The 23,835-nt window shown below is 43.1% G+C and overlaps 1 protein-coding gene across 6 annotated transcripts in view; it reads left to right on the top strand.

Moving 5' to 3' along the window:
- The window catches only part of KCNIP1 (potassium voltage-gated channel interacting protein 1), a 288,984-nt gene that overhangs the window by 169,333 nt on the left and 95,816 nt on the right, over nt 1-23,835 (top strand). Inside the window, exon 1 of one of the 6 annotated variants that reach the window (XM_010410130.2) lies at nt 13,785-13,872. The exons of the other annotated variants lie outside the window; for them this stretch is intronic. The gene's annotated coding sequence lies outside the window, so the exon portion shown is untranslated. Of the gene's footprint in view, nt 1-13,784; nt 13,873-23,835 lie in introns of those variants that run through there. 6 annotated transcript variants of the gene reach the window in all.

Genomic DNA, 23,835 nt, shown 5'->3' with positions numbered 1-23,835 from the left:
TGCTGGCAGAACATCTGAACTAGTTTTTGTGTCAGTTCTATGAAGCCTGCAGGACAAGTTGCTAAAGTTTACAAAAAATCTCCCCAAGTCATGCAGTAAGAGGCTGTGTTTATTCACTGGACTTCAAACAATGAGAAAGTCACGTAAACTAGCAGGTGGTTATTTTGTTATGTTGTCTTATTTCAAAAGCCGTTCTCAAATGGTGAGGGCTCAATATAATGTGTTGACTCCTTAATCTGGTATTGGCCCTGCTGTTCTACCCATGCCCGACACTTTCTCTGATGTGGTTTTAAACCGTGAACCCTGGCACCATTGCTTTTATTAGTCAAATTCCCTATATCTAGCTTCACAGTGCTGGCTATTTGAATTTCAAGTCTTAATTCTGGGTTAGAGGAAGACTCACCTGGAAGAATAATTGTTTAAAGCACAAGGTCAGAAAGGCACAATCTGTGTGATCACAAGGTAATGTTTTTCAGAAGCAAGATGCTGAGAAAAGCCTTTAAAAATGGATCTTTGTAGGCCCAGAAGTGTGCAGTCACATTTACAGACATGAGCTGTTCCTTGCCAAAGTTCTCACATTTATAGATGTGATCTGTTCCTTGCCAGGCTTTTCCCAGACGTTTCTGTGTGGTTTATCCCTGGCAGGTGCCTGAGCTAGGGCTGTGTGCAGTGCATCCTGCAGAGCAGTGCAGTTGCTGGGGTGCCTGTAGCACCTGCAGCAGGGTGTCAAGGCCATCAGGCTCTCAGTCCCTCAGGGGCTCAGGACTTGCTGCCAGCAGGTGTCAGGCAGCTGAAGACATGGGCAGGGAGGCTGCAGTCAAATCTGGCTGAATGGGAGTGTGAGCACGTAATCTTGTATCTGTGCTGAGTTTCAATTCTGAATTTGAGCAGGAAATTCACAGGAGAAATATTGGTCTTTGGAAAACAAACTATACTCTGGAGTTAAACTGCTGGGGGGGCTGTGCTGCATGGAAAACAAATGCACCTATGCCAGTTAGTCCTCCATTAAGTTCTTTGGCTCCAGAGGTCCCTTCCACCTTCAACTATTGCTTGGTTCTGTGAGATACTCAAGTTACTCACTATAGCATTCATTCCAGTCTAATTCTGTCTTTTCAATGTCAAGCCCATAATTCACATGTCCGCTTCCAGCCTGTGGCTGGGCCACATCCCATGTGCTCAAAGTCTCACTTGACAGAGTCCATGCTCCTGCTGTTGCTCACCAGGTGGAAAACCAGGTGGAAGGCAGAGCTGACAACAGTTGGGGGAATGGGCTCTGTTAGAATGATCTGGGCTAGTCCTTTCCCTGGAGTGCCAGATCTGTGCAGCCTTCGACTTTGGTTTGCCTTACGAGGTGCTGTGTTGGGGCAGTTGTAAAGGAGAGATAGTGATTTTTCACTGTGAAACCGCAATTTCCTAATAGACTTCAATGCAAATTGCACAGATTAACTGCTTAACATATGTGTAAACAAGAACTAAGGAAGTACATGACATATGTCAAATGGTTTGAAACCTTATTAATGCAGCCTCATGGAAATGTTGGTGGCACTGCCAAAAACAAGGTTTAAGTTATTGCTAACAGGAGAATGAGCTTATTGGTGGTTCTGCTGGTTTTAGAAAAGCAATTCCAGTTTCTGTTTGTAGTTTCTGCCTGTTGGATCCAGTAGCTTTAGCTGTTCCTGCCTGACATCATACCAGCTGTTGTGATATAAACCCTATTTCCATCAAAGTAAAGGCATTTCTTGTGTTAGGGGTATAAATGCAGTGTAATTCTATACACAGTTACAACTATTTGAGTTAACAGACTGTTTCCCTGCTTATATTCATTCTTGAAAGAACTTGCTATGAGAAGGTTTGTACTTAAAAATCCCATTTGTTAGCTCTGGTAAATTACACACAGTAATCCCCATCTACTGTGACACCTGCTCTATTCCAACCCCTTTTACTAATCACCTTGCCTATCAAAGATTATTTTAAAAATGTGCTGTTATTAAAAAAACAGGTCTGCTGCCAAAGGAACAGGAATCTCTTCTGCTGTGCAGAAAGACATGTCATCGCATGACTATTTTCTTTCTTTTAGTACTTTACAGATTGATTTTGGAAAGCTTCTCCTCTGTCAATAAGTCTCTGTCATGTCCTTTACCTAGGCAACCTTTACCTCAGTAATGATTCATTCTAATCTTCATTTTAATTTCTACTAATTCTTTTAAATTTCTTGAATCACTACTGCCTGATCCTTTCTCCTAACAGCCTGAGATGCCCTATGAAATCTGACCCCTGTATTTAGGAATTTTTTTATTGTTGTGAAGGCTGCTAAGTGAATGGATGTAGGCTTGCTACAACTATGGCCTGGCATCTATAAGGTCTAAATAAGAGGTTTTGTAAGACTTACAGGAAATGTGATGTTCTGCAAGTGAGAAAAGGAGGCAGTGTGACGCTGGCTCTCAGCCCACCCCGCTGTCCAAGGAGTAGTGCTGGTCTCAGGCCATGCTGTCAGGATATCCCATGTTTTAAGGAGCACAGCTTCACGCAAATGTAATGATCTCATGCAGTCACAGGGATGAGAGTCAAGTCCTGGGAATAATCCAAAACCTTTTTTATTCTCACTGCCCAGGCTGGGCCTCATGCTCTCGCTCCCACTAGGGTGAGACATCTCCAGTCTAATGGTTTACTGTTGTGTCCTGCTGCAGGAACATGCCTATGCATCACAACCTAGTAATATCTGCTTCTGTTATAGGTGCATCTTGCCTTCCAGTGGGCTCAGATGCTCCTTTCCCAAAAGCCTGGCATTTGCTATAAGTGACCCCCCTGGTAGGGCCTACTTCTGGCTGGAGACCAGGGACACGTGTTCGGGAAGGAGTGTTGTGCTTCTGAACCAGCCCATTTGCTGTCAGCTCCCAGCAGAACGATTAGAATTGCGTTGCTGTTACAGGGCACATTCGTTGTTTTCCTTTGGGATTAAGCAAACATTTCTCTGCCTGACGTTAATTGCTGTTGAGGCAATAATTTCACTTGCTGAAACCCTTGTCAAATTCTGGACATTAAAATTTTAAGTTATAATTGAGATGAAATAAAGAAATCGCACAACACCTCTCATAGCCCCATTATTTCATGCTGATTAATGTTGCTGCAAACGTCTTGTTGAAGCTGCTGAGCTGAGAAGACCCGAGGTTAGGTCTTAGCCTCTGTCCCTCCCTCCCCAGGAGCCTACTGCCTTTTTCAGTGTAAGAAATTACATTTGATATTTTGGAAAAAATGTGGTTTAGTTTTGAATTTGTTTTACATTGTGCTCCAAACAAACCCCCACCGTCTCCACTCCCCTGGCCTGGCTTTGCCAGGGAGGTGTAAGAGATGCCTCAACAGGGCGGAAATGATCTAAGATGTAAAAATCTGCACGTTAGTGTTCTCGATGGCCAGTTCTTCACATCCCCATAAATGTCTACAACTCCATAGTGCAGCACAAGTGGAAATTGCTCTTGAATTTTTATCAGCTGATTAAGAGATGAAAACAAATTGTAGCTACTGAGGTTCACTGTGTAAACCTGAGGAACATGAAATGGGAGCTTAATGGGGTCTTCACTTTGGCTTATTCAGCCTCTGCTGAGGGTTATAAATCCAGAGCTTATGGAAAGGAACTGTTTGCTAACAGGTAGACTTAAAATAATGCATATATAGAAAAAGATAAGTATGAAAAGTGCTGTCTAGTGTTATCCATGTCTGAAGCTACACTGGGCGTTTTTTGTTCTTGGAGGAAAGGAGTGCACATTGCTTCCCACATACAATATAGAGATTGGGAATTTTCTGTGAATTTGCCGGTTCTGAGAAAAGCTGTAAATTGGTAAATAATCTTGTTAGGACAGATCTTTAAAAAAATCATCGTTATTGCTGCTCTTTGAATGACACAGACCTGGCCAACGCTGGTCATCAATACAAGAAGAGATAGCACCAGCCAGACGCACTGAGCCTGGGTTCATCACGAGCCTCTGAGCCCTTGTATAGTTTAGTGTTGATACTGTGGTGTCTTGCTGAGGCAGTCAAATCCTGCAAATAACATTTTCTTAAATTGCTCTGCAAATTTGAAATTACTCTTGAGGTCTTGAAGGTTTTTGTGAAAGCTGAGCCATTCTTCATGGATTCGTGTTCTCCATAAATTCGGGTGCAGCTCAAGAGGGCACTTCATTAGTGCCTCAGTCACATTTTTTCACATGGGATGTTTTCAATGAAAATGTCATGGATTCAAAGAGTTGTGTTTGATTAAGTTAGAATAGAACTCTTCAGTGACATCACTGAAAATACATAGTCTTAAAAACAGGCAGGCCCTGTGCTTTCCATGTGCGAGAGGTGTTTCTGTCCTTTGTAGTTTCAGTACTGGCACACTGATGAACTGGACTCTGCCAGGTTCCCAGGCACTACCCAGAATCAAGAAGGTAGCTCCCACAGAGAATTTGTGCCATGAGCACCAGCAGTTTCCATTTTCAGAGGCATAAGGTGTTCTAGCACGTCACTCATTTAAGACAATTTCCCAAAGGGACGCTCTGTGTGTATATGTGTGCACAGCTATAAAGCTGGACACATGTGAGCTTCTATCCCCTCCTAGCCATGTTCTGCAGCCCTGGTACTATCCTGGTAATGCTCCTTGAACTGAGAACCCTTGCTCTTCCCTGATGAGCTGTCAGGGAATCTGTTCTCAGTATAGTTTTGACTGCCAGGAAAACAACCAACAATTTGATTCTCCCTTATGCTTCAACTGCCTGTTAAATTCATCTTGGGCAGATAACATCACAGTTTGTAAAGGTGTGTTAAAAAATCTGAAATGTTACTTCCTACAAAAAAAAAAATCAAACCATCGATTATCTTCTTGATTTAGATTTGAGACACTCATCAAAAAACCATCAGAGCTGGTTTGATGCTGCAGGCAGGTTTGCACAACTCTTTTTTTGGATCTGGTTTTGCATACAGAATCAGATCCAAGCAGCTGTGTCCTGCAACCTGGCAGCACACCAGGGCATCCCTAGATAGGCTTGGATGCTATGCTACATGATGCTGACATCAATAGCTTTCACCCCTTATATTACCAAGGCATTGCAGTATTTGACAAGATGTGAGTTATAGGTACTTTTACTGAACAAATCTGTATTTGTCTCGGCTCTGGCACTGTATTGAGAGAGAATGCTGGGGAGGAGCTACTGCATTCTGAGGCTTGGAAACAGAGCACACGGATTAATAGTGGCTGATTGTGTTACCATTAAATGTAGCTACTGTTCCACGTTGGGGTTGAAGAAGAGTGAATAACATGTTCTCTTCAAGAGCAGGCTGCTGTGGCTGCAGCCCTGGGCAACAAGGGTCTGGTCTGTTCAGGGCTGAGGGGGTCTATCTGACCAAGAAGAGAATAAGTATCTTTGGTCTGGGACTTTCCAGATGAGTGAAGGGGCTTTAAACTACATTTAAACTGGGTTTGAGAAGATTTCTATGTGTGCTTCTGTGCACTAGCCTGCTCAAAGTAGGGAGCACTAGCATTGAATTTCATCAGATGCCACTGGGAATGATTCTGCTGCATTTGCTTTAGCCAAGCATGCCTCTAATGCTTCAAAAATGGGTCATCTTGGTTTTTCCCTCTGATCTCACAGGTTCTTTTCTCACCGTGCAAATATTGATCTGGAATCAGCATAGGCCTAGTCCTGCTCCCACAGATCTTGCAGAATAATTCAGAAGAAGTGCATTTAATGGTTGTTTTGACTACCTCACTCTTAATGTGAAATGACAGTTCTTCTTAATGAGTGCTATCAAATCACTGGCTTTGCATAAAATGCCTTATCCCTATGGAGGGGTATTAATCTATGCCTAGCACCTGAAACAGGATTTTAAATTTAAAAGCTGTATCCAGATCTCTATATTTAGCTCTTCCTGTTTCAGAGGTATTCAACTTGCAAATCCCTACGCTACTATTTTATATAAATCCTATTTCAGGTATTTGCATTTCAAATTTGGCTGGACTTATGCAAAAGGCTCTGCCTACTGTAAGGTAGCTTGGTTTGGAGACAGAAGAGTAGAAATGCCTCCCAGTGAAAAGTACCAACCAGTAGTTCAATGCATGTTCCAAAAAATGTGCAAGAGATGATTACGTCTCAGAGTGCTGTTTTCCCACTCTGACTAATGCTCCATTCCAGCCCCCCCCAGTCATCCTTGCCAGTGAAAAGCACTGTAATTCAAGCATGGAGCTATACCCACAGATAGGGATGCCAAGAACACTTAGCAACCTATGATTCAGTCCAGCAGATTAAGATAATGCATTCTATCCATGAGGAAAAATATGCTTTTAGTGTACTACTAATGTTTTTCTTTCTGAAAGGGAGGAAATTTTCTGTACAGGGTTCTCCTCCCCTCTGCGAAGACAGTAATTCCAAGAGCGTGCACCCAGCCCAGCCAGTCCTTGGGGTCAATGAACTCGGACAAAACCACTTCACTTCTTACTCCTGCATGAGCCACGGAGACCTCAGTTTAGCTAAAGAGTGCTCACCCATTCTTGATCATATGCAGTGATCTTTCTTGCAGCAGGGCTGGTTTCTGTCTCTGATAGAGGAGGAGCACTTCTAACATTGCCGGGAAGCAGGGGGTCTATGGGATGCTTCCTAATATCATTACAACAGGGAGAATCTGCAGAGACCCTGCAAAAGGAAGAGCATTTGCGTGGAAGTTACTGATCACTGCAACACCCTCCTTCTCTGGGAAAACAAATGGATATAGCTGCAGGTGAAACCCGAGGGAGCCTGAGGTACTTTATAGCTGTAGTTTATGAAAATCGGCACCCAAAGAACAGCTATCAGGGAATCTGTCTTCTGGTTGCAAGGCCTTGTGATATGGCTGGACATGCTGTGGGACACAAAAAGAGAGAAACAGGGCACCTACTGCCAGCTGTCCTTCTAGCCCTAGAGATGGAGGGAAGCCAGTCTCTGCTCTTTTCACCACCTGGAATAAGACCGGTCTGTTGACCGAGTTTGCAGGGACAGCTTAGCTGGAGTACAAAACACTCTGATGCTGACCTGAAGATCTAGAGCAGCAGAGTCCCATCAGCTTGGACAGGACCCATAAAACCTATTCTAGTGGTAGGTTTTTCCAATTTTTCCTCTTTGTGAAGATCTTTCAGAGCTGGACAAGGAGAGGACTAGTGGGCTGTGTACAGGGGGGAAACAAAAGCCTGTTCAGGAAACTTGCCAGTCTGACTAATGAGACTCTCTGGCTGTCACACTTCCAATGCCAGAGACTTCTACTGCTGGTACTGAAGCCCCTTCACAGCAGTGGCTCCGGTGAGCCCATGTGTGCCTTGCTCCTACACACCCCCTCACACGCAGGCAGACCAGGTTTCCTCACTGGTTCCAGCCCAGGTTTCCCATGGCAGGGTCTCAGATGTCTCGTTCCCTAAAGCCATTTATTCCTGGTGCAGTAACACAGGAACAGCTTGAGCTGGTGCCTCTGAGGAGGGACCCCTGACAAAGGAAGCCCTGGGCTGATATCCCCCCCACGGTGCAAATGCACAAAATTCTCGATCTTCCTCCTGAGCCCTCAGCTCCTGCTGTGCCTCCCAGTGTCCCTCACCCAGCTGTGCCACCACTCTTTGTGCCCTTGCTTGGCAGTTCATGGGATCTCATCTCTCTGGGCTCCCACCCAGAGCTCAACCTGCATTTCAGCTTGCATTTTGCACTGCAGCTACAAACAAACTACTGCACTAGATGTGTTCCTCAGTGATCCTCCTCAGGCACCAGGTCAGCATCCAATTCCTCCAGACATCAGAGAGGTGGTGGCTCTCAGGAGAAATAATGGCAAAAGTGGGCTCAGGTCACATGACTTACATTAGAAGGTTGGGTGATAATGAAAAGGGTCATCACAGAAAACATTTTGGTTCATCACAGAAAACATCCATCCTCTAGTTTGGTGGATGATTTTCAGCTTCCTGTGAAACCAGCAGGCTTTCATGATGAGAGCAACTTGTGAGCTGTGTGTTCAGTGAGCTGTGCTGAGGATCCAAAACACATCCAAAAAGCAGTAGCAGCAGCTGAAATACCTGCCTCATGAAGGATAAACTGACAATATCATAGAGCGAAGATGCCAGAGGAATCAGGGCTGTAGGATGTGAGGTTGGAGCTCAATGTCTGACACTCCAGGTGAGTGGCTTTGCCCTCCAGGATGGCAGGGCAGAACAGAGTGCTGTTCGTCGCCCATCAGCTTGCAGGCACTGACCACTGGACAAATACTGAGAGGAACATGACTGTTAAAATTTTGTCCTAACCAAAATTTTACTGAAGGTCTAGGATGGGTGAGGCACTACTTTGGGGAAAATGGTAGAAGTACAAAGATTGATGCAGCCAATTTTGTCCTCCAACATAATTTCAAAATGGAAGCCAGAACATAGGAACATTTTGTATTTGTTTTTATTTTTAAGTTGGCATTAGCTATTGAATTTGGTGCTGGTCAGGAATAGGCTAGATTGACCCCAACCTAGTAAATATAAATATATTTTCATTTGTCTTTGTTTTTGCCTGTGACTTTTGAAGCATTGGTAATTTTAAGGCTTTCTGGGGGGAAAAAAAAAAAAAAGTTGGCCTCCATCCAGGCAAAGAGAGAACAGCTTGAATTTCGTGTTTTCCAGCTAAGGGAATTAGTGAGTCCTTCCACTCCTGAGTCAGCTTTGGGGGTGGGCTACTGTAATACACAGGTAGGATATTCAGGTTGCTCCCCTTTATTGTGTGCTTTGTCACACTGAGAAGCATGGTTCATTCTTGTGAGCTGTATTTCCCAAAATAGCAGAGAGAATCTTTTGGCCTCAGCTTGCACACAGAAGTTGAACTGAGAGTGCTGAGGACCAGCTGTTTTCTCATTCTATTGCCCAGCTGCCTCTGCTGTCTCTGTCTGCCTGTCACGAACATTTCTCTCATTTTGTCCCTGTGGCAACCGGCAACTTCTGGGGTCAGTCCTTGAGAGCTGTCACTTCATTTTGTGAAGCTGCAAGTTGTTTTCCACATTCCTTCACATGCAGTTGTTTTCACTAATTGCATCCAGCCATCCGTAGCAATGGCCTTTTAGGGCAAGAGGTCTGTGCTAAGTTTCCACCCCTGGCAGAGTGATGCTCCCCCTGAGGCCATGCGCTGGCTTGGCTGGGCAGGGTCAGGATGCTGTGGGGTCCTTGGGAAAAAGGATACTGAGTGCCCTACACCCAGTCACGAGTGAGGAGCACTGGGATGGCGTTGGTGTTTGGTCACTTGAATTGTATCTACAGAGTGTTGTAAAGTAATCTTACTGACATGAATACTTAAAATCAGGGAATGATTCAGCTACTACACAGTAACTTGAGATAAAAAATGGAAATTAAACCCCCAGAAAATTTTCATTTACTGCAAACTCCTGAACTTTGTACATGTACATCCTCAAGAGGAGTTCTAATACTTTTTCTCACCTTGATGCTCTTATGACAGAACACTTTACAGCATCTGAGCTGCTCAAGAGCGTGAAATGGGGTTGGTCTTTGGGGTTGTAGAAAACGCAAAGTGAAAATGAATTCACTGAAGATCCGTTAGTTCCTATAAGTCTCTATAAAGATGCCTCTCTCAGTCTTAAGTGTTAAGATTATCAGCTGCTGTGTCAACAGCCTGTGATAACACAGGAAATGATAAAATGGTGGTAAAAGATCTCAGGCTGCTTATTAAAACTTCTTTAACTGTGACACAAAACCAAGGGAGCAATATACTCAGAGGAGAATTTCCCAGGTTCTCAGAAGCACAAACATCACTGTAGATTGAGCTGTGTTTGGTGCGTGGATAAAAGAAAAAGTCAGGGGGTTATTTTGGTTTTTTTTCTGGGGTTTTAATGTTTCTTATAAAAATATTTTTTCAAAAAGAACATGAAAAGCGTCAGGTAACTAGTTTTTGTTCCTTGTCTTTGTGACTGGAGTCTCCTCAGTTGTTGAAAATGTCTGAGAATGATTATAGAAAATGTACCTTTAAAACCTGTAACAGAAAGTCATATTGAGTCTCCTGTAAAAGCAATTGTTACCATCTATATTGAGAAAAGGACTGAGTGAAAGAAAAGTAAGAGTCATAGCTCTGGCCTTGCCCAGCTGCTCTTTGGTCAGCTGAAGACCTGAGGGATCCCATCTCCACAGCTCCCCAGATGCACCTTCATGCTTTTAAGAAGCATTCTGTACTGCAGCATTGATGTTGATACAGCAATGGTGTTGCAGGCACAGTTCAATTGGATTTCACTGTGTTTGTAGGGAATTGCCTTTGGTGTAGTCCCTCCTTCTTCTCCCCTATCCACCATCTCAATCCAAGGAAGAGGAGTTTCCCTGGGGTAAGGAAAGGGTAAGAAGATGAAAAAGAAGATGAAAAGAATTAGTTTGTATGTTGGGTTAGTTGAATGAAAGTCATATTAAGGACAGCTTTAAAACCACAAATCTGGGAGCTGTGTGGTTTTGCTTGGAATAGAACTTACGGATGGGTAGTCTAAAAAATGTTTTGCCCTAACAGTTACAAAAGCTGTAGCTCTTGCAATTTAACCACTCACTTTTAGGAAGATCTTACTTTCACTCAGTTTTCTGTTATCCATCATTGCAGCATCTCCAGACCTTTCTCAAATCAGTAATTAGGCATGTGCTTACGTCTCATAGCTAGAAGCTAAGTGTATACTTGAGCACTCAGAATACACATGGGAATACCCATATGCTTGAATGCTTTTTTGAATGGGATTAACCACGTGGAATAATAAAACTCATCTCCAGATTGATAATTTGTTCGGTAGCTGCCATCAAACAGGACTTCATGGGGTTGCTGTAAGATCGACTGTGAATCCCTGTGTCCCTAGTGTATCACGAGCCCCCTGAGATGGACTGTCTGGGTGGTATCTTCTTCTTTTTCATGTGCCAGAGCAGCTTGTGGCACTGGCCAAGCACAGTTTGCATATACATGTGCAGGGCACTAAAATATCACATTACTCTGTGTATCTATATCTAAGGTAGCAGTTTTAAATTCTTATAAATGTTTTGTTATTAATGTTCTGCTCTCTCAAAAGGAGAGAAAAACACTCTTCAGGATACTCCTTAGGAAGGGACCAATGAATATTTCCAACAGTCTGGATTTGGGTGTCATTCCAGTGCTGTGCTGGAAAAAGAGAACATGGAGCAAAAGCCATAAAGAGACCTTGGGAGTGCTGCCAGCTGCTGACACAAATGGTCTCTTCAAATATTTCTTTTCTTCCTACATCCTCATCTTCAAGAGCTATCCTTTCATCTCTTGGCAGCCTGATTCAGTACACATCCACATCAACCAACACTTGTAACATGTCAGTATATTCTCCATAGACCCTTCTTTCACCAAAATCCTTTTTCTTCCATGACCACTACTCTGTATGCACTAGAAGAAGATTGACTTAAATCCTGCAACTGCCAGTGACCAGCATGGTACAGGAAGTGTCCTGTGGCTGGGACAGGCACTGTGACATTCTTATCATCTCTCAGCAGCCCATTGCCTGTTGCTACTTTTAAGGGCAAAAATTCAATAATGCAAATAAGATGGAATGCTTATGACTATAAATGCATGTTTTGACATGCATTAACTTTATTTAAATGAAAGTTATAAATGCTTAGACTTTAAGGCTGGCAAGGCTGTGGTGTGAAACAAGCCTTAAAGGATGCTCTTGGCTCATCTCCCTGAGCCACAGGCCAGCCAGCCTTGGCTGCTCCTGCTTGGTGGCACCCAGAGCTATGTGGGGCTAAATTCTGCCTTTTAGTTCTTTCCGGCCATTATCTGGGCTTGCATTGGCTGGAGACTAGGAAAAGAAATAAAACAGCAGCTAAAAGAGAGAGCCCTTGGATGCCCTACCTGCTGCTTCCTTGGCTCTGGCTTCTCTATCCCTCTCTCTGGCTTCTGCCTGTTGTGACTATGCCGAGCCCATCTGATGTTTCTCTCTGCTGTCATCCACTGAGGCAAACTGGTGGGGGTGTGTGTTGAGGGCTGGGCCACAAGTACAAGTTTCTGTAGGAAGAAAAATAAGGTTTTTCAGGCTCCACATATGAAGACCCAAGTTTATTTGTGCAGCAAAATAATGTTAATGTAGGGTTGCCCAGATAGTCCCTTTGAAATTTTGAGTGTTAATGTGCAAAGTCAGTAAAGCCCAAATTGGGTTCATTTATGCAGCAGGAAGGGAGGAGAATTCCTCATAATCTAACCTAAAGTCGTACAGTTATCACCATTTTTTTTTTTTTTTCTTTCCTCACGCAATTCTCATTCCCTGCTTTTGCGGGCTGCCAGGAGGGCACGGTGTGCGGGGCTCCTGTGTGTGTGACACGGTGACAGCAGGTGGCAGCAGGATCCCGCCGGCTCCCGGCGTTAACCCATCCCCCGGGACCGGGCTGGGAGCCTCAGCAGCCTGGGCAGGTGCGGGTGGAGCGGTGAGAGCTGCAGGGGCGCCTTTGCTGCACAGCGCACTGAGCTCGTCCTTGCCTCTGGACACCGGGAATGTGCGGGTATTCCCGCTGGATCTGCACTGACCGTCAGCGCTGGACACCCAACCAGCCTGGTGCTGTCACAGCGGCACGGAAACGCAGTTTGGAGAGAATGGCATTGCCGGGCGCAGCCTGACTGGCTCTTTACTTTTGCCTCCTGACAGTGGCACCAGTGCCACTAGGTGGGGATAAGAGCCTTTTTAGGCTGAAGTTAGAGATTCCTTCCCGGTCACTTACTCCGGACGGACCCTCCAGCAGTGTTTACTGCAGCCCACGTGGGTCGGGGTGTCTGGTGGCCAGTGTCCGGTGGTCGGGGTGTCCAGTGGTGCTCCCTGTCACAGCTCTGCCCCAGGAACCTGTCTGACAGACCATGCTCCAACCGGCTTTTCCAGTTGTCTCTTGAAAGCAGTTCTTGCATCACCAGTGTGGTGGCAAATTGTTTAAGTGCATTAATTAAACTCGATTGGTGGTTGGGGAAGGCAAAAGAATAACATAAATTTATCTGTGTCACCTTTGGTCCATCCTTGAGATGAGTGGCTCAGCACAGCTCTCAAGACAGGGTTGTGCTGGCCTCATGGTGGCCGGAGCACGGAGCTGGTGGTGTTGGTGAGTTGGAGTGATGATTATTAAACCACCATTAATAAATTTACTGGTTTTTGGCAAAAGGAACAAATGTTTCACTCAAATATTTTTCACCCAAATCTCATTCTGTAAAAAAAACTGCTGGGAGACTGATGTGAGGGCATCGTTATAAAAGCTTAACTGCCTCCAGCTGATAGTTGGGATCCAAGTACTTGCTTCCATGGTAGGAAGAGAAGTTCCCCATGTGGATGTTGGCTTTTGACCTTTCTTCTATTTAAAAGGTCAATGAAAAGTTTACAAACCCTGTCTTTTCCAGTCTGCTCAGCCTTGCACGCAGTCATGTTGTTTTAAACAATACTCTGTTGCATTGTAAAGTACCAGTGGAAGGAAAAGCTGGGGTTGGAGGGCAAGACTCAATGAACAGACGGAACAGTACTTTGTAATAAGAAAGACAACAGATACTATGTTTTGCCTTTGGCAGTGCAACCTTTTTTGTAATTAAATTATCAGGTTAAAAAAAGCCCTTTTAATTATTTAAGGACTAGAAGAAAAGTAAGGTTAAATAAATAATTAATCATGCTACAAATAGTTATTTTAATTCTAAGTACTGTAACATTTTTCAGGGACCCATTATTTATTTGCACTTCTCAGTGGGAGATTTTTATTAAGTTTGCAGTTGTAACCCCAGATTTGTGTGTTGTTTCCTTGCAGGTAAGTCTGGATTGGTCTGTTTGAACTGTGCAGTTTGGGAATGTGAGTGAACAAAGTAAGCCTTCTTCAAGCTGTCCCAGCCTGTTAACAAGGTCAGAGTATTTTTTTTTTTTTGAGCTCTAATACTCTAAGTTAAAATTAAAATACAATGGATACTGTAATTGCAGACTGCTATGGCTGTGAGATACGACGGGATCTTTATGTCAGCTGTGAATGTCACAGAACAAATATGTGCACTGAGAACTATTATGCAGATTACTACTGTTTCTCTAGTCCATCCTTAAACTAGGACTGGGTGGGAACAATATGAAATATTTGCATTACTGACATTTAAATGGTAATACAACTTTTTATACTATTTTTTCATTGATCGTTTAAATGGGTTCTCTAGTTTTGACAGATTTCCAGATATAAAACCTACAGTACCTTCACTTAAATGGGGCCAAGTTAATAGGTCATACTCTGAAAAGATTACTTTGTGGATCATTCAGAGCTGATTATCTTTTATTAATCACCTGGAAGTAGGACCTTGCTAGAAGTCAATAAAATGCTGTTACTGGACTGGCATGCCTTGCTTCACACCTAACCCATGCTCTGTGGGTTTTTGGAGGCTTCCAAGCACTGGAATGAGTGGGCTCCATTCAGATGGTGGCATGTTTATTGTCTCAGAGCTGAAAATGAATTCCTTTGAAATTTTCTTCCTCTTTTTTCTTCTCCCATTATCTTCAGGAACAATTACATTCGCATACGTGCAACCAGTAGATACACATCTGTGATTTTTGAGAACTTTCAGATTACTGTCCATCTCCTGTCTACTTCAGTCCTGTTATTTCCTGCAAAAACAGAGAACACTGAGCATAGCTGCAAAATTCAGTGATGCCACTCAAGCTGTTATGAGTGTTAGGATCACCAATGTTTTGCTCTCAATAAATGCAATATTTTGCTATTGGGAAAATGCTTGACAGTGGAAAGAGAAATATTTTACACCAAGCAAAGTGTGTCTTGTGTCTGGGAAGTGTGGCTGTAAGGCAGTCTGTCTGTGAAGTCTCAGACAACAGGTACATTTTTCTGTCTCTGATAGACTCATGCATGTACAACATCAGCATCTTTTGCCTGCTTTCAGCTGGATCCCAGCTGACTTCAACCCCGCAATTCAATCCATTTACATTTTTCTCTTCTTAAGCAGAAGGCCCTTAAGAAAGGATGCCTCTGCCCCAACCCATGGCACTGTATTAACTTGTGTGTTCCAGTTTCTCATCAGTAACTTGTTTCTTCCTGTAGCCCTCTCTCAATCTTATCACAGTGTGCAGATCTTAATAATTTTTCTCTATGTATGTCTGTGATATTTTATCTCTCCTTGTTTGTTAGAGCCATTGACAGTTTAGTATGGGAATAGATTGCCACTGTGATGCACTTGTCATGACAAAACATGATTTCCTAATTCTGTATAGTTTTTCTAGATCTTCTGGATGTCTGTCTCTGTATCTCAGAGATGGTTGCCCCAAAGCAATTTTTTTGTGTTATATTTGATCTGAGCTGAAAAGCATCAGTGAGCCTTATGCATTTATCTACATTCTTCAGGCAAGTTTATTTCTTGATAAGTCTTTTAAATATAAGCACAATGTATGAAAGTATTAAACCTTGGCTGATGAAATTCAGGAGTATATTTTACTTTGAGTTTACAGCCTTTTAATAATTTAGTCAAGACCATGGAGTGGCGCTTGGCCAACTTGTAAGTTATTAGGACCTCTAAAGGGTTGAGGCCAACTAGTGCTTTGGGAGCTTTGAAATTTTATTTTGAATTAGTTAAGAATTAATCAATTCATGAGGGAGTGAGGGAGTTTAAAGCTAAATGTATCACCAGGAAAAACTGTGGGCACAAAAGCGAAGTTAGAAAAGTGATTCCATCTCCTGTGTTGATTTTTGTTGTGTTACACAGTGGTTGGATGTTTGCCAGGTCTCTAAAGTCTGTTGAATTTGCTTTTAGAGATGAGAAAATGAAATTTCATTGTTTTGCCTTTCCTGTCACCTTGTCTTTATAAATCTTTCTGTTTCTGTTGTGTGTTTTGAATCAATAAATGTTATTGTTTGTGTTTTAAAAGGAATGTTTCTTTGTTGAGGAGGAATTCTAGGAAATTGAGTAACATTACATAGTTCCCCCTTGTTTGAAGTAGTGAACCTGAAAACTGGGTACCTCAGTGGTCCTGGGGCTCAACATCCCTTCACGTTTCTGCTGTCTTCTTGGAGGTGTCCGCCCAGCTACAGTTCTTCTGTAAAGTATATATAAAATATAGTTGGTTACTCTGTTTGCACACTTTTCGTTCAATGTTCATAGAGACCAGGTGTTGCTGTTATCAGGACCACATGGCATCCACTAATCTGTACTGACAAAGACCAAACAGCACATTCAGATTGCCCTGCTGCAGAGATACGTGTTGATATGTATTGCATGGAGCGAGGCCTTTCATTCCCCTGGGTTTCCTACAGGCATCTGTAGGAAAGCATCTCCATTGATGTTTCCATATTTCAAAGCACGTCTGTCACAGCCTGGGACAAGACAAGAAGGGACGGGTCAGTGCTTTGAAACTGCTCTCAGAGAGCAAATGATCTCAGTGAAATGCATTGTTGATGCTCTTCATCAGTGAGTGCCAATTTCAGCCAGTATTTCAGGAAGTCTTTGTTAACTCAGACCCAGAGTACTCCAGCAGAGAGATTCTGGGGGTCTAAGTGTGAATCTTGCCTGCACATACAAATCATGATCAGACCTGGACTTTCCTTTGGCCCTGCTTCATTCCATGATTTTCAGGTATGCTTTGTAAACCTCCACAATTCCTCTCCCTCCTTGGTATTTATGCCCTTTAAATATAAGTAGACAGTTAACACTTTTTCCTGAGTCAAGTTATAAATATTTTTTTAGTTTTATTATATCTCTACGAGTCTCCTCCAGCAGCCTTGTGGATGCAATCTTGTCATTCCTGCAGATATACAGGATCTCAGTTTCAGTCTTGCTGAAAACTGCTCGGGACCATGATGGAGCAAAAACTGCATGGTAGGTGAGCCCAAGATGTGAATTTTGGTGACTTGCTGGACCACAGAAGGCATACTTCAGAATCTTGTGAATAGCTGAATTTACAACTCTAATTTCTACAAAGAGAAAGGAAGAAAGTAAAAATTCACCAATAAGTCTGAAACAGTTTTCTTACTCAGCAAGTCTTACAGAAAATGCTGTAAGAGTGCTTCCATACACGAGACAAGCCAGGTAGCTTTCATCAGTGCAGTCTACTTGGCAAGCAGCATATTGCATCTTCATTTCTTAAGTGCTTTGTCTGGGCTGTGACAGATATCTGCTAACGCAACAGACTGCCTTCAGACGCAAGATACGTCTTTTCAAAAGGCTGCTTCACAACCAATGTAGTTCTGAAGCTTTTAATGTACATTATCTGACATGATAGGGACTAAAGTTGTTATTTTAGAGAGCAGTGATCAAGTATAAGGTTTGGTTCCTTCAAGAGGGATTTTGAATTCTCTGATAAAATTGAAGCGGTGGGGAGTTGCAGTAGATTTGGAAGCTTTGTTTCAGACCCTAGTTCTGCTACTCTTAATGGTGACATTGTAGACAAAGTCTTGGTTCTCATTAACCCTTTGAGAGGGATAAGTTTGCATACATCCCTCTCAGGAATGGAGGAGACCTTGGAACTTAACCAGAGAGCTGAGTGGGTGTCCAGTCCCTGGTGCCCCCAGGGCTCGTGCAGCAGAGTTGGTGCTGGTGGGAAGGAGTCCCCTCCTGCCCTACCATACATGCATTACTGAGCTGGAGTTACCTCGTATGAGGGTGGGAGGGAGGAGAAGCTGTGCCATGGTGGCCTGAGCCCACAGGCTCAGTGTTTGCTGCACATGCCAATAGCTGCGGACGGAGAATGGCAGGAGAGCAGCAGAACTGACACCCGGCACTGCAGCCATAGCTGCAAACAGAGGCTGCCCTGGCCAACCACAAGAATGGACTTGGGTCTTTATGCTACAAAAAGCAGCTCCTTTGGTCTAGAGGACACTTCTGGCTGAGAATTGAATACATTGTGTGGGAGAGTTAGCAAGATGCTTTGTCTTCAGGCATAATTCTAATTTTTCCTTTTGAATGTGATTTTGTCTTTATGGTTTTTTCCTCATTATAACTAGAATCTTGAAAGTAATTTTAAAAATTAATGGCAAGTCAGACATAGTGGCCAAGCTCTAAGCTATACTTGGGATGAGCACATGGCAATGTCCCTGCAGCTCTTGGCAGACATGGTGCTCCAGTGGCCACAGAGCCTGACGTGTTCCAGCTGCAAGGCAAGGGCATCCTCTCTGGGCTGTTCATTTTCTAAAATGAGAACAGAAACATGAGAGCTTCACTTAATAAGGTTAAAGATTAAAACTGACCTTGATTTTTTTGCAAGTCTATCTGTTGTGCTAAGATAGGGCTTTTTTTCTTCAAGGAAGCTTCTTGACATGGTTTCCTACATGATAATCATAAATTGGGACTAATTTATGTAAAATGTAGAAAATGCAAGATGTTTCCTTCCTTGGTTATCACATATGGCTTGCTGAGGTCAATCCAGTGGTGCCTCTGTGTTGTCTCAGAGGAAAAATTCTTCAGACTAAAATTTCACTAAAATTCTAAAAACTTCCTTTATTTTTCCCCTGCTCTTCTCTGCACTATGTTGGAATTTTTCTCTTGCCATTAGCACCCTCTATCTCCTTTTTGCAGCAGAGATTGGCTGTGTTGGGTGTCTAGGGCACTCTGCATTGTCATTCAGCTAGGGGAGCTGAGGCTTCTCTAAAGCTCTGTGAGTGTGGTACAGCCAAATGACTGAAGTTTCAGGAAAGGGATGAGAATGCTCAAGCAGTTATTTGCAGGTGTATCCCTGACAGCTGTACACGCTTATGCTGGCTGCACAGTTTTAACCCAAATTTCATGCTCTGTCTGAAATGACAGGTTTTTACACAAGGAGGCACCTTTTGTGTCACCTTTACACATTAACTTGTTCCAGTGTTAGAGTTTCAGCTGCTTTCCGTGCCTGGTATCTGTCCTTGCTAAATCCATGAGAGCAGAATGGCATTGGATGGTTGGGAGAATACTGAGGAGTGATTTGGGAGTTTTGTTTTCTGTTGGCGGCTCTTCCAGGACAGGCACAATCATGTTAGTCAAATGCTTCATCGCACCGTGCATCCCATTCTCCACTGTCCCCTGGGTCCATGACACAGCTGCACCATGGAAATGGTTCATGCACGGTGTTACAAAGCATTAGCTGCTGCTGCTGCTGTTGCCTCCCTGCTTTTCCTCCCCAGCAGCCCTTGGTGCTGCTTTGCTGCAGGTGCAGGAAGCCAAGCCAGCACACTTGTGTTTCCAGTGCAGCTGTAAACAGCCTCTTTAAAACATGGGCCATGGTGTAACTAGAAGTTTACTACAGATGTTAACTATTACTTTGGAAAATGTGGAATAATCACTTTCGAGATCGCTGGTATCACTGAACCATAATCAAATCATCTTTTTTTGTCAGTGACACAAGCTGGAATTTCTTCTCAACATTTACCTGAAAATTAAATCTCTACTGGATATATCTTAATTTATTATTTTATCATTTATTTAAACTGAGAAAGTCCACATTGCTTCTGAAATCAGAACTGTACAAATAAAGGATTAGAGTGGAAGTGCTAGCTGACCTTGGGGGTTGGAAAAACTGACACACCCGTTGCAGGTGTTCTGCACTGCCTTTGCTGGGATGAAGCTTGCTTGTTAAAATTGTATTTTGTCATTTGCTCTGATGGTTGTCCCTGGATTGATTCACTGAACACTGCTGATAGTGTTATATTAAGAATGTGGTTAGTAGCCTGAAAAAAAATTTAAATTACACTATTGTTTAAGGATATGACTAGGAGACTTACAAAAAACAAAAGTCTGGGAAAGTTTATCTGTGAAACACTGAAATCTGAAAATACTGCCTGGGACACCTAGCAAATCCTGACTGTACTGTTTGGTTATACCCTGCATAAAGCAGGAAGATGACAACTCTTTTTTTGAAGACTTAATTCCCATTTGCATTAAATTCTTACTACATCCTTTTGCATGACCCAATTAGAAAAGAATTATATTGCTCTGTGTGAATTTTATTCATTAAATAAATTGGCCTGAAATTAATCATTATCAGCAATTGAGAAAATACTGAGAACATTAAAGAAAATATTGAAAGAGCTGGAACTGACACATTTGCCTTAACAGAGCTGTATTTAAAAAGGATGCGTGCACAAAGAATCCAAGGCATAATGAATCCTCCTACACACACCATGGAATAAAATATTTATACTGTAATCATGCTATTAATAAAATGATGGCTCAGCCAGCGTCTGCTGCAACAAAACTCAGCTGAGAGCCTGGTTACTGTCTAGATGGGGCAAAGCAATGTAAGAACTGAAGACCAGAAGAATATGGACTAGCTTGGGAATCCCTATCCTGAATTAGCTGTTCAGTTGTGTAATTCCTGACTTTCAAAAAGTCTCCCATGGCAGCTGGCACTGTCCTTTTAATTTTGGTGTGCAGTGAAGGGCCACGGAGCAGAAGGAAGGTCTGCAGTCCTGCTGTGCTGCTGCCATCCCTGGTGCGTCCCTAAGAGTGCTGGGGGGGTTTCTGCAGTGATCTCCTTGTTTCCAGTTGTTGCTGAAGTTAATTCTTGAAGGCCATCAGGAATGGTTGGGCTTGATCAGAGCAGGGCAATCTCAGGGGCTTTGCTGTCAGTTGCTGCCCTCATCAAAGTGCTGCTGTGGTGCCAAACAGGTCATCTTCTCTTCTTTGGGTTTGGTCCAGTTTCCAAGGTTTAAAGAAAAAGATCAAAAACCAGGAGGTTTGTGTGGGGCAAAATGATGGGTAGAAATGAGAGGAACAGTTCATCTGCACTGTGAACAGACACTGTGGGGCCAAATCTTAGATGTGCCCTTAAGGGTAGCTGTACAGGAAAATTTAACTAACAAATAGAGACTGTCATGGTGCTTTCCCTATTGCTATCGTGATTCCCATTTTCTGATGCATATGGGAGTTCACTTTGAGATCTCTCCTTGTTTGCTGGGAGCAGAAGGGAGGTATTTCTCACAAGTGAGGTGATGACACTGGCATGAGCCATTTATCTGTGTGGTCCCCAGCATTTTGCCCAACATATGACCTGCCAGAGGTATCTTGATGCCCAGTTCTGCACCAGTTCAAACTTTACCCAGTGTCAGAGTATGCCAGGCACCCAGCCTTCCTCCTTGGACAGAGAGGAGGAATATGGGCAGCAGTGCCCCTGCTGCTTTGCATGTGCATGGCTGAATTGCATAGTCATGGATAATGGTAGGTGGAGATTTTCCTCCCAGAACACTCCTGTGTTTCTTTGTTGACAGGAGCGGTTTCCTGCACAGTGAATTGCTCAGACTCAAAAAAGAACAACTGAAAATTATATTGAGAGTTTGTTACAAATATGATCTATTGCTGTGAGAAGGTAACGAGCAGGAAACACACAGCCTGCAGCTTTGTTCTGTCAGCTTGCCCAGGCTAAATAAGTTTTGATTGGAGTTTATTTGAGTAGGTTCTCTTCTCTCTCTATCCCTGTCTCTCCCCAAAGACACTTTACTGGTGGATTGGGCTGGTCAGAGAACAGCTGGGAAGTGCTCTAGGTTAAAAAAATTGCTCTTTTTTGTCTGAAAAAAGAGGAAACCTCATGTAGCTTCCAGGAATTAGGGTGCAGAGCAACCAATAACTCAGTAACAGAAGTGTCGTAAGGGGAAGGCAGAGTCCCTTCTCTGCTTTCTGGGGGTGGGAGAGGCCCCCTGACTGGACCTGTGCGCAGAGCTAGGGCATCTCTCTGCTCCACTTGGGATAAAGCAGAACTTGGACTTCGGCTTTTGAATCCAAGCAGGGAGAAGCACAGAACTATAGAATGGTTTGTGTTGGAAGGGGACTTTAAAGGTCATTTAGTTCCAGACTCCCTGCTGTGGGCGGGGACACCTTCCACTATCCCAGGGTGCTCCAAACTCCAATGTCCAACCTGGCCTTGGACACTCTCAGTGATCCAGGGGCAGCCACAGCTTCTCTGGGCACCCTGTGCCAGGGCCTCCCCAGCCTCACAGTAAAGAATTTTTTCCTGATATCTAATCTAAACCTACTCTCAATTTGAACCCATTCCCTCTTTGTCCTGTAACTCCAGGCTCTTGTAAATAGTCTTGCCCCATCTTTTGTGTAAGTTCCCTTCAGGCTCTGGAAGGCCACGATCAGGTCTCTGAAGCCTTCTCTTTTCTAGGATGGACAATCCCAATTCTCTCAGCCTTTCCTCATAGGAAAGGTACTCCATCCTTCTGAGGAAGGGAGGATGCCTTGGCATGTCAAACAGCTGGGCTGCTATGGAAATGCAGCTTTCTTAAAAAAAAGAAAAAAATATATCAATTTCTGTGGAACATTTTTATTTTCTACAAAATAGATCTTTTAACAAGAAAAAGAAATTATGTATTTCTTAATTGGTTATGTTGGTAGATCAGCTGAGAGCAGCAGCAAACCAGAAAAGAGGTACAAGTGAGCTGGACTGTGAGAAATTCCCTTTCCCACACAGAAATAAAATTAATTTTCAATGCTTATTGGCATCACCCAGCTCATTTCATTTTTGGTAGGAGCAAAGATTTTAAACCTGACCAAAATTAATATTGTTACTTTCTTCTTTTTACCCTCTGTCCCAGTCCATTTCCATCAGGTAGTGTTTGTTTCTTTTGCTTTCTGTACTCAACCATTGTTTATTGCTCTAAATTATAGTAACTTATGTCTGGACTGTCCCAAAGGTGGTTTAATTTCCATGGTAATTGGATTAGATATTTCAGTAAATTCTTAACCTCCTCTCAGGAGTGTTTAGGCTCAAGGAGAATTCCGGTAACAGCTGTGAGATCCTCAAGTGGAGTTCAATAATGAAGAGAAAAGTATAAGTTTTATTTTTGAATGGGGGGTACCTGAGAAAAGCTGTGGATGTCATTGATGCTAATGATATTGATAAGGAATTGATACTTCTAAAATATTAATAAGTATTAATATATTGGAATACTCATACAGAAAACAGCTTCACTCAGGTCTTTAGGGACACCCTGCTACACAGCAAAGCTTTGGAGAAGTCATTAAGAAAACCAATTACAGCTTTCAAAAGAATCTGTGGAACTGGTTCTACTGTGAACAGCAACACAGGGTCCACTGTGCAGCTCAGGACGGTGCACTCTCATCACAGAGACAGCCTTGAACTCAGAGCATCATCTCAGTGCTTAATGTACTGGGACAGGAGTGTCCTGGGAGACATCAACATAAAGCATCAGCTGAAGATAGAAGTACACAAACAGTTAAAAAAACCAGTAACTGAAACAGCAAGCTGGATTTCAGGCTTTCAGAACAGTATTATTAATGCAGTAGTTTAATAATTATAATAGCAATGTAAGTTTTTACTTTTACACGCATCTATCTATCTATCTATCTAATCTATCTTTCCAGGTTAGATTGTCCCAAAATAAGTTAAAACAGTGATGAGTGTGGTACTTGATGTTGTGCACAGAATTCTCAGTCATTGCAGACCAAGTAATCAAAATTTACCAGAAAAAGTGGCCTTATTTTCAAAAGGATGCAGGGGTTTTTTTGTAATTCTGTGCATGTCTGGCTGCAAATCTGGAGAGCTAAGGGAAAGTAAGTAGGAAGGACAGACAAGTGCTTGCTAATGGCTGCTATTAGGTGGCTCAGAATAAGGTCCTTCAGAGAATCTGTTCCTAACTGTCACGTCCAAGGACATGGAAGCAATTTCAGTGTTTCTGGGCGCTCCTGGAAGTGCTTCCTGAGCCAGAGCAGTCAGCTGCATGCAGTGCTGGCCATGGGCACACTGTGTCCTTGGTGCCATTTGTTGGCTTTCCTCGCCTGGGACAGTCATGGGAACGGCAGCTGACCTGCACCAAGGGCAGTTGTTTAATATCTACACAAGCCCCCGGGGCAGGGGGGAAAGGCTTTTGCTTCTCATAGATCCCTCAAACTTAAT

This window comes from Corvus cornix, chromosome 13, assembly GCF_000738735.6.
Source record: "Corvus cornix cornix isolate S_Up_H32 chromosome 13, ASM73873v5, whole genome shotgun sequence".
NCBI lineage: Eukaryota > Metazoa > Chordata > Aves > Passeriformes > Corvidae > Corvus > Corvus cornix.
The sequence above is the reverse complement of the archived record's forward strand: the minus strand, read 5'-3'. Positions and strand labels throughout refer to the sequence as shown.